The following is a 13,569-nucleotide window of genomic DNA, read 5'->3' as shown; positions in this document are numbered from 1 at the left end:
GTCGAAAATGAGTTATTGATGACGTTTTGCTATACTTAACAAACACTACAAGAAGCTTTAACCGGATTTTGGGATATCGCTTCCCGGAAATCACAAAACACACTTGTGTCATATGACCAATTTATCATCAAAATGATCGTGATACGTTATACATGTTGATGGAAAATGTGCAAAATTTGACCTATTTTTAAAAAAAATCGTGTGTATACATATTTTAAAAAAGCAATTTCATCTTTTGTTTATGAAAATATACTAATTAGGTTGGCTAAACCATTGATTTGAGCTTATTTAGTCTGTATTATTCCTAGTTTTGAAATATTTACCATCAAACTTTAAGAATCGATTTGTTTCGAAAAGCACTTAATTCTCGTTGTCACAACAATAGATGAGCTATTGAATAGAAGTATTTTTTTAAAGCTAGAACGTTTATTATTTTTATGGTTTTTTAACACTAAAAGTTGATTTTTGCTTTTTTTTTTCAACTACATAATGAGGCTAGAGTTAACTTTTTTGAACATATTTTTATGAAAAGAACTGAAAAGTTGATGTATATTGAACAAATTTTGGGAATGTCTACCTTAAATTGTCTTGAACTTGAAAAAAGTGCAATTTATTGAAAGAGCAGATCTCTGAGACTTCGGATTATGATATTTTTTTGAAGTAGTGTACTTTTTTATGACCAAAGAATTTATTTTACATCATTATTTAGTTCGTCAATACAAGTTTTCATATACAGTTCTGGAGTTCTCTGGACCTTTAAAAAAAACAAGAGTTAAACCTCGCATAGTGTGCAGGCATTACGTTTTGTATTTCTTCGATTACTCTAAAACAACATAATATTTTTGCAATCTTTATGAAACTAATTTTAGATTGGAACAAGACAAACAAATTGCTTTAAAAAGATTGTAAAAATATTACACCGTGTTTGAGAAATAAACGAAACACAAAGCGTAACGCCTGCGTACTATGCGAGGTTTAACTGTAATTTTGGTTGTTGTCCATACATAAATGCTGTTAAAATATCCAAGATTCTGTATTTTGAGCACGGATTTTATGACCGACTCCGGGTCTTCGGCAATATTTTAGATATTCCTTAGGACATCTCAGAAATAAGCTACAGAAGACCTCTTTTTACGCGATGCGTTACGTTTTTCTAATTTGTCGATTTCTCTGGAACGATGCAACATTTTTACAACCTTTTTAAAGCTTTGTGTTGGATTTGTTGAGATCTACAAAACGATTTCAAAAGGTTGTAAAAATATTGTATGGTTTGAGAGAAATCGACGAAATAAAATGCGTAACGCCACCGCGTAAAAAAAGGTTTTTCTGTTTCCTCTATTTTTTATGAATCTCATTTTTGCTTGCATTTTTTTGATTTTTTGGATATACTTTAGATAACAAATTTTGTCATCTTTGAGCTACAGAGAAACCTCTTTTTACGCGGTGGCGTTATATTTTTGCAAGCTTCAAAAAGCGTTTTGTAGATCTTAACAAAACCAAAAAATTGATTTTAAAAGATTGCAAAAATGTTGCTTCGTTCCAGAGAAATCGACAAATTAGAAAAAAAACGTAGCGCACCGCGTAAAAAAGGGTTCACTGTATTGCTCAAATTGGTCAAAATTCATTCCACAATGTCGCCAATTATTCAAATAAATCATGATTTTTGAAAAACGATAAAAAGAGTCGAAAAAAATGTTTGACATCATTTTCAGATATAAGATCTAATTTGCAATCGAAAATTACTCGACATAAATTTTGATATCGTGAATCCTTTTCAAATTATTGCCATTGTTGTTGTTTATTGTTTTTACCAAACTTGACGATCTTTAAAAATACTTTTTCAAAAAGATCAACTTTTTTCAATTTTTTTCATGGTTTTTCAAAAATCATGATTTATTTGAAAAATTGCCGACATTGCTAAATGAATTTTGACCGACTTTTGCCATAGCTTTAATGGTAGCATTGTTGTCATCTTAAACAAACAACATTTTTTTCTGAAGAGTCCTAAGCAATACCCACAATTTTGCCGAAGGCACCAATTCGATCAGGAAATATCAAAACACAGATTTTTAAATATATTTTTAAAGTCTTTTGCCTTCCTCACTGAGGTAAGGCTATAATCCTGCTCTGAAAATGAACTTTTGATTAAAAGCTCCTAGACCCACCTTCATGTATACATATCGACTCAGAATCGAAAACTGAACAAATGTCTGTGTGTGTGTATGTGTGTGTGTATGTGTGTGTGTATGTGTGTGTGTATGTGTGTGTATGTATGTTTGTGACCAAAATTCTCACTGAGTTTTCTCAGCACTGGCTGAACCGATTTTGACCAAACCAGTTGCATTCGACTTGGTTTAGGGTCCCATACATCGCTATTGAATTGTTTGAAGTTTCGATAAGTAGTTCAAAAGTTATGTATAAAAATGTGTTTTCATAAATATCCGGATCTCAATTATATGCATGTAAACGATGTCCGGATCCATCATCCGACCCATCGTTGGTTAGGTAATTGAAAGGGCTTTCCAATGAGTCCAAAACATTGATGATCTGGCAACCCTGTCTCGAGTTATTACCACATAAGTGATATTTATGTACTTTTTTGAAGCCGGATCTCACTTAAATGTATGTAAACGATGTCCTGATCCATCATCCGACCCATCGTTGGTTAGATAATTGAAAGGCCTTTCCAATGAGTACAAAACATTGAAGATCTGGCAACCCTGCCTCGAGTTATTACCACATAAGTGATATTTATGTACTTTTTTGAAGCCGGATCTCACTTAAATGTATGTAAACTATGTCCGGATCCATCATCCGACCCATCGTTGGTTAGGTAATTGAAAGGGCTTTCCAATGAGTCAAAAACATTGAAGATCTGGCAACCCTGTCTCGAGTTATTACCACATAAGTGATATTTATGTACTTTTTTGAATCCGGATCTCACTTAAATGTATGTAAACGATGTCCGGATCCATCATCCGACCCATCGTTGGTTAGGCAATTGAAAGGGCTTTCCAAAGAGTCCAAATCATTGAATATCTGGCAACCCTGTCTCGAGTTATTACCACTTCAGTGAAATTTATGTACTTTTTTGAAGCCGGATCTCACTTAAATGTATGTAAACGATGTCCGGATCCATCATCCGACCCATCGTTGGTTAGGCAATTGAAAGGGCTTTCCAAAGAGTCCAAATCATTGAAGATCTGGCAACCCTGTCTCGTGTTATTACCACTTCAGTGAAATTTATGTACTTTTTTGAAGCCGGATCTCACTTAAATGTATGTAAACGATGTCCGGATCCATCATCCGACCCATCGTTGGTTAGGCAATTGAAAGGGCTTTTCAAAGAGTCCAAAACATTGAAGATCTGGCAACCCTGTCTCGAGTTATTACCACATAAGTTATATCTGTGTTCTTTTTTTCTGGATCTAAAAAAATGCTGAAATGTGTGTCCAAACCACTCATATTACCCATTTTTGGTAAAAAGTGAGGAAGGCATCAACCACATAGGTGGATTAAGTTAGTTTTTGTATGGACGTTTGCTAAAATTGCAGGGAGACTTGTACGGATGAATCAATGATGAAAAATTTCTTCTTCGGGCAAAGAAATAGTACACACAAAGTTTCATCAAAATCTAATATATATAAATTGATAATTCAGTGCTGAACAGTTCATTAAAGTTCATTTAAAAATCTTTTCAAAAGGTGATTATTTGGATTGCAAAAAAGCTGTATCCATTCCGACAGAGCTCTTTTGGGTAAATTTGCATTATTGGCATGTATTATTTTTTCATTGATTCATAATCACTGGTAAATTTGAGTCAAAATTCAGGCATGAAAATCAATCAACAACTAGCAAATAACCCCAACAATCACAGACTGGCAATTCTCATCAAAAATCCATAAACTTCAGTTCTGCAGCAACAATCCCTGCTCGGTTATTCCCTGGCGCACACCTGAATTCGCCGAGGCAACAGCTTCGATCACGAGTTGCCCATAAAAATCCGTGTGAAAAGGAGGATCTGAAAATGAACAAATAAATAAATGGGAATATTTATGAAATAATTTATCTAATTTGTTTACTTTGTGTCCTGGCGTCCTGGAAGTTTCAATCCTAAAACCGTTTATGTAAATTTTGGGACAGGATTTAATTTTCCAACTTGACGCAAGGAGGTGCGCTTTTCGCGGACCAATCCTCAGTTCGACAGCACTCGAAATATATGGGTTTAATTTCGAGCTCGAGATTTCGCCAACAGCGCAAAATAAATTTGAAAAACAAACAAAATGCCTCCTAATGTTGATTGGATTGCTTGTTCTGGAGATGTTTTTTTCGTTCTTGCTGCATCAGTTGTTGGTATTTTTTGGGGAACTTTATTTCCATTCAACATCCAGTGAGCAACCCAGTTCGTTGTGATTTAATTAAAGTTGCATCGTCCTTTTTGTTGCACCGGATTCTTGGACGTTGTATTTTTTTTTTTGCGCCTGTTGAGCCATTTGAGACACAATTTATCAACGTAATGAGGAGTTGAAGGAATTTCAACAATTTTCAATTATCTGTGGCGTTTGGTTGGAAATGAGATTGTGTCCTGTGGTTTGTGCGATATTCGGCTCTCTACAAATCGAAGTCAAGATAGTTTTAATCAGACACCACGGTGAGCGATGTCGTCTTAACGAGATCATTTCATCGTTGTTGTGCTATCTTGTCGCACGAGCATTTTGCGCCAAATTGAGTTTAGAACGTTATTTTGTGCAGCTGACAATGTCTCAACTTTTGACCTTTACAGATCCCAAAAAATCGATTTCAATCCTGAGATATTTAATAAAAACTGAAAAAAACTCCGTACATTGTTGTCACCCTTTATATGACAGAAGTTTCAATCTTATCGTGCTTTCACCCTGAAAATTGATGAAAGTGCGACAACTTGTCAAAGGGAGTAAAGTCAGAACGCGTTTGACACACGTACAAGCCCGATTACCGTAAACATTAGTAATTATAACTCGAGACTCTAGCAACCAAATTCAACCAAACTTTAGGTTAATCCACAGAATGGTCAACCAAACAAAACGTGTTTGTTATTATTTACAATGCGTGCTCTCGTTTTTGTTAATTCAAGGTCAAATAATAATACGCGTTTTTCTCGGAACGTCAAAAAGCGACGTGCGACAAAATAGCACGCCAGCGTCAAATTGCAAAAGCTGCCTGATTGTATTTGATTGTATATGTTTGCAAAAAGCCTATAAAAATGCTTTTAATAGCTAGTTTCCAAAATTTCCGACAGATGTCGAAAGTCAAGGTCACGAGGTTAGCACCGAAAATGTTGAGGTTATCTGAAAATGAACTCATTTTTGCATCCACCAAAAAAGCTTGTTAACAACACTATTGAAGTACTTCACCAAACATAATGATTTTTTTAAAAGATAAATGAGGAACCAATGACACTAATCCGGACAATTTCGGTCAAGCCAGTTGCGAGAAATTCTTTGAAATTTATTTGTTCTTTTACAAATAAAAAACAGGCAAAGCTGCCAAAAAATAACTAAAATGGCTCACAATCTCTAATTGTTAAAGGGTTTGTCATCTTAACAATTTGTTGAAGTTTGCATTAATGAGAAATGGCAAAAAATTGTGACAAATTCAAACACTCGGATAAAAATTGCCAATGTTTTTTTTTTATAGATAAAAGTATAATAACAAAATACTTCTTTAACTATTCAAAAAAATTATTACTGGTCATTCCAAGTCAACTCAGTGCACTTTTGGACTCGATCTTCACCGATATGGACCAAACTTTGAGGAGACGTTCATCTATCGATAGTTATCAGAAATCTCAAGTTTGGAGCTGATTTGGCCATCGCTCTATTTTTGGCACCGCCCTCTTTTTTGACCATTTTCTAAAAAGATTTTTTTCTTTAAATCATAACTTTGCAACTATTTGAGCAAAAGACTTTCTACAGGTTGCATTTTATAGAAAATTGTTCAAGAAATTCGATTAAAATAAAATTTTAACTCTTAAACCCCTTAAAATGTTAAAATATAATTTTTAAGGTTTTAAGTTTAAAATTCACTTTTGACCAATTCCTTTTATTTTTTTATTTTATCACCATCGTATTCTCCGGACAATTTTACATAATAATCAATGTAAAACTCATACTAAAATGAACTATTGGCGAGAAACAGCGATTTTACTGAAAAAAGTTCGATTTTGCGCAGCACTCTGTGCTAAAAATTCAAATCCTAAATAAGTTTCCCACGTATAAAAACCGAACTATGCGGGATTCCACCCTTTTTGTTGAAAAGTACACCATGTACTTCCGAGTGCTGCGCAAATCACGGCGTAGTTTCTAGAACAACCTTATCAGAAAAAAATAGTCATCGCCACTTTCAAATTTGTCTTATAGGAAATTTTCTCAACTTTCCAATGCTTCTAAAAGCGAAATGTTTCATAGGGAAATTTCTGAGATATCTCTATTTAAAGTTTTTTGGTTTTAAATTCCTTTATTATTTATTGGAAACTTTATACTAACAGTTCAGAAAACTAATCAAATGGTGTGTTTTATGAGTCATTTACTCATCAAAATGTTTGCACATTTTGATGAGTAAGACAAGAAAGAACAAGAAATGGTATTATATCTTATTTTAATGAATAAATTTGATATTTTCTTAAGCAAACATTAACCAGGAACATAAATACAAACATGATTTGAAATCGAAAATGTACTACATATTACTTCAAAAGCCATATTTTCATGAGTATAAAATAAAGATAAAATTTTATAAAATGTTTTCTGTAGAAAATGCACTTAAAAGTAGCAATAAAACTCGAGTCTTCCAATTCAGAATTCTGAAAACACCGTCACAAACATTTATTTTTGTTTGAACAAAAATTAAATAGTATTTTAACAAAAAAATCTAACAGAAACTTTCTTTCCAAACTATTTGAACAAAAATCAAGACATATATATTTTTTTAAGATGAGAGTCTTATAAACTTCTAAAATATTGCTAATTCCTTGATCATTTAATACAAAAAAACTGAAACAATCATTTCATACTAATGAAAAGTATTTCTCCTAAAGCTAGCAACAGTAATTTGCAGTATACATGTTTTGTAGCCATGCAACTAGTTAGTGTGTGATTAAGGAAATATGATATTTATTCATAAAAATCTTGTAATACCCTATCAATCTCAAACCTGTAGAAATTTCGGTTGTATCAGCTAATTCCAAGCTGAATCAGAGCAGACCGGTGTTATTTGTACACAACAATTATGTAATAATCTATTTGTTCTTGTAAAAATAATATTTCAATGACACATTCCGCCGTGACGTTGCAACGCTTTGACTTTTCTTTTTTCAGTATTTCGGCTGTAACTAAAAAAATACATTGAAAAGGTACATATGTTATTACAGATTCGGAAAGTACATTAAATTTCCTATAAGAAACAATGTTGAAACATTATTTTAAGTGAATATTCTATTTTTGAGAGGGGAATATGTAGCGTGACGTTGCAACGCGTGACTTTTTCTCAATCCTGACCCAATTCATGTTTCGCCATTAACTCTGCTCTGTTAAACGGCAAATTTGGAGTTCTTCTTCCATTTTTAGTGTAAAATTGACCAACAAATCGAATGCAATCATTAGTTTTTCGAAAAAATCAAACCTCGATTTTTAAAGACCATTTACATTTCGTGACGTTGCAACGCTCTGTTTTTGAAAACAGGGTTTTTCGTTGCGTTGCAACGTCACGAAATTTTAGTTTCAAAATAAATCATAGTTTTTGTTAGTTTGAGCAACTGTAGGTTATGATTTTATTATAAGACATTAATAGACAGTACAAGGACATGTGAATTGATTGGCCCGCCCATGTTAGACCCCCCCCCCCCTCCCTCATACCGCTTTCACAGTAGCAGTAAGATATACGAAGTTTTCCAAGCATTTTCAAAGTAAAAAAAATATTTGTATTATTCCATTATCACGAAGGACAGACCCCCCCCCCCCACTCTCCCCTTGTCTCTCCATGTAATGGGGCGTCCATGCATTACGTAACGCCGTAATATCAAGGGGGAGGAGGGCGGGGTTCGAGGATTTATACAAAAAAATGTATCAGAAATGTATTACCAGGGGGTGGAGGGGGTCTAAAAATATAAATGTTTTGTTACGTAATGCAAGAACGCTCCCTTAATATTTTAATCGTTTCGGGAAATTTACAAAACAAGTGGAAGTTTTAGAAGGGAGGTATGGAGCTTCGAGTTTTCAGGAGGGCAGAAATTTATAACTAAAGTGCCCATATCGTTTGTTGATAGCCCCTAAGGGGTGATCTGCAAACAACGTAACTTATTTTGTTGACTTTTGTGCTTTTTAAATTAAATTTGAGGAAATAATAAAACTGTTTACCTGCGCAACATAACATTTTTAATTGCAAACAACTAAACGTTGCATACAACTTATTTAGGTAAGGGTTGTCAACAAAGTGACAAAAGTTTGTAAAAAAAACAATCGAATCACGTGATTATTATTGTTTGGTGAATTTCACCGTAATTTGGCCTACATAAGGGTGTGCGATAAAAAAAATCGTTGCGTTGTATTAGAATGCACCCTCACATAAATCTGTTTATCATAAAGGGGCCATCCAGTAACCAGGTGATTATTTTTTTGAAAGTTTTAGAATTTTTCCCCATTGTGAACATCGATCTATTTTGATTTACTCAACAAGTTTTATAAAATACACACTAGCGTGCCCAGGTCCTCAAGGAAGGTGGGGCAAAAATATTAGAGTTTTGAAAATTTCGTCGTTTATGGACACCCCCTGCCCAATTTTAGAACAAATTTCCGAGGATGGTGGGGCAACTGCCCCATGTTGCCCCACCCTGGGCACGCTAGTGAAAATACATACTTTTTTCGAGTTGCTACAAACCTAAGTGACGGAATTTGTGAATGACCCATGTACAATTTTTCTGTAAATAGACTCGGAAACATTATATAAAACACAAGCTCTTCCCGGCAAACTTCGTCCTGCCCTTGTTTGGTTCCTGACGTTTCTTGCTTGTTTGTTAATTCAGCCTCCTGTGATCAAAATTTGATTTTACGCAACTTTTTCCATACAATCTGCAGATTTTCCGGAATCGGTTCCAGAGTGGCCAAAGTTGTCATTTTTGGCGTAAGAACCTTCCATGGACTTTTACGAACCCAACGCAACAAAAATCACATCGATACGACGCTCCGTATTGAACTGATTCGCGTTCGAACAAAAGCGTCGAAATTTTTTATATATATAGATATATAATATTTATTATCCTTTGATCTCCAACAATCAACTACGCATACACCTTTTTTGCCATGTGACTAATATGATTTAAAATTTCGTGACGTTGCAACGCAAACTTAAACCTGTTGTAACTTTGGATCTAGACAACCAATTTAGTCGCTCTAGGTTGCATTTGAAAGCTCTTTCCAAGTACAAAGAGCATCAAAAATATCAAAATGATTGAATGTTTAGTTTTTTGTTGGCATAAACAACTGTCCCTTTTTCGTGACGTTGCAACGCAATAAAATGGTAAACTTACACTAGTTTGAAAAAATACTTAACTTAAGATAAACTGCAAATCCATGACATTTCCGTTTAGTACATCTAAAAACCTACAAAATGCAATCAAAAGAATAATTTTTGGATTTTATTTCGCTGAAAACCAGGAGTTTTAAGAAAAATGTTTTAAAACGCTGATTTTATCACGAATTGTTGCGTAACTTAACCAACTTGTACATAATGATATTCAAAAGTTTAATTAATGAAAACCATGATTTTTGAAGCTTCAAGTAGTCTAGAATCGAGGAAAAATATCCAAATAGCTCATACACGCTTTTCAAAATTTCATCCTAAGGTGTACATTGCCGGAGAATGTGTCCAATACGGTTTTATTATTTTATTATTTGAATAAATCCCATAAATTCAAAAATTCGGTAAAAACTTAATTTTCAAAATGTTTAGCGGTTTGCAACCTTCTACAAAGTTGTTTCTTGACTTATTTTGCACATTTTGATCAGTAAAATACACATGAAACACATCATTTGACAAGTTTCCTGGACTGTTATTTAAAAGTTTCCAATAAATGATCAAGGATTTTAAAAGAAAAAACTTAAAATAATGATATCTCAGAAATTTCCCGATGAAACATTTCGCTCTTAGAAGCATTGGAAAACTGAGAAAATTTCCTATAAGACACTTTTGAAAGTAGTGATGACTATTTTTTCTCCTTAACGTTGCCCAGAAAACACGCCGTGAAATTCAAACTTTTTTCAGTAAAAATGCTGTTTCTCGTAAACAGTTCATTTTAGTTTGAGTTTTACATTGATTATTTTGTAAAATTTTCCGGGGAACACGATGGTGATAAAATAATAAAAATTAAAATATAAGGAATTGTTCCAAAGTGAATTTTTAAACTTAAAACTTCAAAATATAATACATATAAGGGGGCATTTAAGGGTTAAACTTTTATTTTTATCGAATTCTTTGGACAATTTTCTTTAAAATGCAACCTGTAGAAAGTCTTTTGCTGAAATAGTTGCAAAGTTATGATTTTTTTAGAAAATCGTCAAAAAAGAGGGCGGTGTCAAAAATAGAGGACTTCTGATAACTATCGATAGATGAACGTTCCCTCCAAGTTTTGTCCAAATCGGTGAAGGTCGAGTCCAAAAGTGTATTCAGTTGACCTGGAATGACCCTTATATGTTTTAAAGGACTCTAGGAAAGGGCATCTTTTGGTGCAAAATCTGGAGAGATTTCCATTTTTGATAAAAAATGGAAAATATTTTTAAAATAAATATCAAACTATATTTTTAGATGCAAAATCAAATTTGCAGTGGGAAATGTCGTTATACTTTTTTGATTAATTAAAACTTTTGTGAAATTCGAGTGACAAAAAACACACACACAGATATTTGCTCAGAATTCAATTCTGAGTCGATAAGTGTAATACGTGAAGGAGGATGGAAGACAAAAAAAATCATGTTTCCGCCCGGGATCGAACCGGGGGCCTTCCGCGTGTTAGGCGGATGTGATAACCACTACACCACGGAAACTGATGATTTAAATTTGTTTTAATGCCGTGTGATGAAAAAGACGAAGAAATATCTAATTTTCAGATGAAGATGACCATTTTTAATCTCTTTTGAATAAGCCGTGATCGTCTAGTGGTTAGGACCCTACGTTGTGGCCGTAGTAACCCAGGTTCGAATCCTGGTCACGGCAGTCAGTGCACTATTTTTTTGAAGACCTTATGGATGTCTCTTTCCAAAAAAAAGAACCCTCAACTTTAAGCACCTTTGTCGAACAACTCGTATTAACTTTCATCGCACACATTAAACCAGATCAAGGCATGAGTCCTATTCGGCTTCGGGCAAGAAATGGCATAAAGTTTCCGAAAGTACGTACTTGACAAGGGCAAGTAATTGAAAAAAGGTCGTAAAATTACGCCAAAAAGCGATCGTTTTTAGAGCAACCTAACCTCAACGATCCAAAATAAGGGAATATTTTTGGAACCAGCGAAGCTTCAGTCAAAATTGGTTCGATCCAAAAGGTGTACGACGATCTCGCATAATTGATAATAAACCGCACCAGGGAAGCTGAACTCCTCATCTCCGGCTACCATATAATTTTCGTCAATTTTTATAATTTTTAATATTATAATCATATCGTACTGCGCGCACTGCTGGTACCGCAAGCCCGTGTACACCATGCTCCAGAAGGACCCTTGGGGTCAATCTTGAGCCGCACCTTGGAATCGTTCCGGTTTAAATGAAATTCTAAATGAGTGAATTAAATTTACACAGTTTCATCAAAGACCGGACCGTGGTGGGGCTACCTGCTGCCACGTCGAGGCCGATTATACGGTGGACTCAGGTTGATACGCATCCCTCAAGGTACTCATTAATGGTTATATTTAATCATGTTTTTTCACAGCTCTGCACGTTTATGCGAAAATGGGCAATTTTCCGATCGCGCGAGAACTCTCACAGAAGCATCGCAGGATGTTATTACTAAGGGACGTGGAGGGATAATCATGCGTCCACATGTGCCTTACGGAAATTCAATTTAACAGATATTGGTTACAAAGAAAAACATGCCATGAATCACCGTCGGGCTTCCAACCTCATTGAATTTTCCGACCACGACTTCAGACCGGCTTCTGGAGCACGTTCTACGTGACGGAATGTCAACGTCTGATCAACGGCATCTCCTCCTAACATCCCGCGTGGAGCTTAGGAATGTCATCTGCGCTGATGATTCCCCAGAGAGAGATCGTCAATTTTCGGTGCCATGCGAGGATTTCTCCTGGGAACAGTCACCTCGGGAGTTTCCACCCAAAGGGGACCAATCTCGTATCATTAACGCAGGAATTTGTGATCCGCTGGAATTGATGAAGTTATTTGCGCTAACGTTCGCGAATGAGAGCTCGAATGTCTGCGAAGCGCGTCTACAGATTTGCTAATTGGGTTGAGTGAAATTGAATTAACTGCGCCGAGCTACATTGTTTCAGGAATAATTGAATTTCAAGTAGCTGGGATTGATTCCTTGGAAGAATGGATTTTTCTGAAGTCCAATAAAAAAAATAAAGGTTCAAAAAAGAGTTCTCACAGTGCCGTGACCAGGATTCGAACCTGGGTTACTACGGCCACAACGTAGGGTCCTAACCACTAGACGATCACGGCTTGATGTAAGATGGAAGGCATCGTACAGCACATTTTTTGTTTTGGCTTCAACGTCAAGCTTGAACAATTTTCGATGCTTTTCACTTGGGTGTACCTGAAAGACGAAATGCGTTTCATTTCCAAAATGAAACAAAAATCGTAGGGGTTCAATTCGAATAAATCATCAGTTTTCGTGGTGTAGTGGTTATCACATCCGCCTAACACGCGGAAGGCCCCCGGTTCGATCCCGGGCGGAAACAAATATTTTGCCAGTTTTTAGATGATATCAAGTTTTGTAATACCTTGCAACTTCAAACAAGTTTCAAAATTCCTCCTGTTTAAAAGGGAAAAACCCAATCCCTGGTCCACACTCTCTCGGGGTTCGCCAAAGTCGGCAAACTCCAAACGGCCGTTAATTTACCTAAACCTAATCTAACAATCTGTAATTTTTTTGTTTAATTAGCTACACGAGTAAATTAAAGCTCAAAATCCCGCGGGCCTTTTTCGCCTTTCCAGCCGGCACCGGCGTTGATCGGCATCAAAGGCCAACTCAGAAGCTCTGCTGAAGATCATACAAAGTGAGAGAGAGAGAGCGAAAGAAAAAACTAAACCTAGTACTAATCGATCGGCCATACAAATCGGCTCCATCATACGCCGAGCCGTACACATTATTTACATCGTATCAATCGATAAATCAAATCGATCGATCATTAAAGCAATTAAAATTGGAATAGTTTGGACCCCGGTCTGCCTTGGCCGACTAATCCTTGCTTCGTTCGCGATAGCGAGAGACTTCAATCCTTTCGAGGCCATCGGGGCGAGGGGGCGAAATTGCCCAACAAAAGGATTGTTAATTTAAATATTTGGCTTTTCGATTATCAATCCG

General features: G+C 35.4%; 4 non-coding genes across 4 annotated transcripts; 2 read left to right on the top strand and 2 right to left on the bottom strand.

Annotated features, from left to right (window-relative positions):
* Window positions 1–11,002: 11,002 nt before the first annotated feature.
* Window positions 11,003–11,075, bottom strand: Trnav-aac (transfer RNA valine (anticodon AAC)). Its single transcript has one exon. It is a non-coding gene; the product is annotated as a tRNA-Val (tRNA).
* Window positions 11,076–11,172: 97 nt separating this feature from the next.
* Trnah-gug (transfer RNA histidin (anticodon GUG)) lies at window positions 11,173–11,244 on the top strand. The gene has a single exon. It is a non-coding gene; the product is annotated as a tRNA-His (tRNA).
* A 1,388-nt stretch (window positions 11,245–12,632) lies between these two features.
* On the bottom strand, window positions 12,633–12,704 carry Trnah-gug (transfer RNA histidin (anticodon GUG)). The gene has a single exon. It is a non-coding gene; the product is annotated as a tRNA-His (tRNA).
* A 166-nt stretch (window positions 12,705–12,870) lies between these two features.
* Window positions 12,871–12,943, top strand: Trnav-aac (transfer RNA valine (anticodon AAC)). The gene has a single exon. It is a non-coding gene; the product is annotated as a tRNA-Val (tRNA).
* Window positions 12,944–13,569: the final 626 nt, after the last annotated feature.

Source organism: Culex pipiens, chromosome 2 (assembly GCF_016801865.2).
Source record: "Culex pipiens pallens isolate TS chromosome 2, TS_CPP_V2, whole genome shotgun sequence".
In the NCBI taxonomy this organism is placed as follows: Eukaryota; Metazoa; Arthropoda; class Insecta; order Diptera; family Culicidae; genus Culex; species Culex pipiens.
This window is presented reverse-complemented; position numbering and strand designations above follow the sequence as displayed.